This window comes from Pinus tabuliformis, chromosome 2_2, assembly GCF_031772625.1.
Source record: "Pinus tabuliformis cultivar Carrire ecotype Pingquan chromosome 2_2, CPIR1, whole genome shotgun sequence".
Classification (NCBI taxonomy): domain Eukaryota; kingdom Viridiplantae; phylum Streptophyta; class Pinopsida; order Pinales; family Pinaceae; genus Pinus; species Pinus tabuliformis.
In genome coordinates, this window is record NC_142300.1 from 979492069 (window position 1) to 979494074 (window position 2006).

A 2006-nucleotide genomic window follows, 5' to 3' on the forward strand; every position below is an offset into this window, starting at 1 on the left:
TTTATTTATTTATAGTTTTCGAAAGCCATATTCCTCCACCGTTTTAAGAAATCACTCCACAAATATTTTGGTTATAGAATTTCTTTAGACCCAACCATTCACAGAGAGAATAGTTTGATTAATACATCAACTAGATTAGATTTTTTTATCAAACTATGACTAGGTATAGTTTAGTTAGGTTGCCTAATAAAAGCTATCAGTTTGGAAAAGCCACTGGACCTAACAATTCAATTTTGAACCCACATAGGTCATGCTCTTTACTTTATGAGGTTTTGCATTTACAGGTCATGCTCTTTACTTTATGAGGTTTTGCATTTACAATAATATTCTTTTTCACTATGTGATATTTAGTATTCACTCATTAGATGTAGAATAATTGGTGTCAAGGTACTTTGTTAAATTATTCATTGTGTGAAGTTGGTTGGTTAGAAATTTTGTGAGTACACAAATCTAACCATGTTAAATTATTCATTGTGTGAAGTTGGTTGGTTAGAAATTTTGTGAGTACACAAATCTAACCATGTTGGTATTAAGCCAGGTGGATAGAATTCAACCATATTAAAATATTAATGTGTGATATAGATAAAATATAATGAATATACACCTAATCTAAATTTTAAGAAACATAACATTTATCACTCATTCATTCAATATAGTATAAGTTTTAATATAGTATAAATTTGAGAAAACTTGCAATCAAGATAAATTTTGAGAGCCATCTAATAACCTGACCCTACAGTCAAGTCATCATTTTACAAAGTCATCATTTAGGGATGTTCATTTTACAAAGCGAACTTTGACTTTCTGGCTAGGTCACACGATAATTTAAAGTGTATTTAATTATCGAGTAGTTTTTATCTTAAACACGTTTTTTAATAAGTCAGTTTGATTTAGAATTTGTAATTCATGTATTAAAACACATTTTAAACAAACAATATGTACACCCTTAACCAAAAATATTCAAATGTGGCCAAATTATAAGCTTAAAAAACAACACAATTGGCGTCGGCGTCAATCTATTTGTATGAAATATTGGTTTATACGTTTATTTAATCATCCACTAACCTTTCTAGTAACCGGTATAGCAGATTCGTCTCTATTCGATAGAACATCCCGCTCCGTAAATTTGTCTAAAAAAAATGAATGGAATGGATGAAAAACAGGCCAGTGACAAATTTGAGGATGATAATGTTAATCTTATTGCACATTACTCTACAAGGACGTCAGCCGACAATGCCCGTAATGAAAGGAAGCAAAAACGACGTAGTAAACGGTGCTCAACCATGATTGCTCTGGATTGGAATCTCTGCTTGCAAAATAACGCCCATGAAGTTAAAAGGCGCATCAGGTATGGCATTACCAAATCCATGAGAGGTGACGTTTGGCAATTGATTTCAGGCGGCCGCGATCTTTTGCTGGTAAACCCAGGAATTTACTCACAACTCCTCCGCAATGATTCAAACTCAGAGAAACATATCGTTAAAGACATTCATCGCACTTTGACATCACACCAATTATTTTGAATGACAGACGGGCCCGGGCAGAGGTCTCTCCACAATGTTTTGAAAGCGTATTCGGTTTACGACAAAGACGTGGGATATACGCAGGGGATGAATGAGGAGGAAGCCTTTTGGGTTATGGTTGCACTGTTCAAATGTATGAAAGTTCGAGGTTTATATTTAAAAGACCTGCCTCTACTTCACCAATATTTCTTTCAGTTCGAAATGCTTGTGAAGGAGGAGCTGCCCAAACTGGCTAGGCATTTCGAGCGACAGATGATCACGCCAGTGATGTATTCAAGCAGTTGGTTCATGACTGATTTCTCCACAGACTTGCCATTTCGATTACCTGTTCGTATTTGGGACGTTTTTCTCTTCGAGGGTATGAAGACCGTTTTTCGATTGGGCTTGGCCCTGCTCAAGTTCTTGGTGGAAATTTCTGTTCATTTCAAACACACAAAAAGAATATCACAGGGAACAACGCTCTGGTTTTATCTAGGATCTTAA

The 2006-nt window shown here is 35.1% G+C and overlaps 1 pseudogene; it reads left to right on the forward strand.

The window, feature by feature from the left end:
* The first annotated feature begins 1139 nt into the window (after nt 1-1139).
* LOC149196539 (uncharacterized) lies at nt 1140-2006 on the forward strand (annotated as a pseudogene).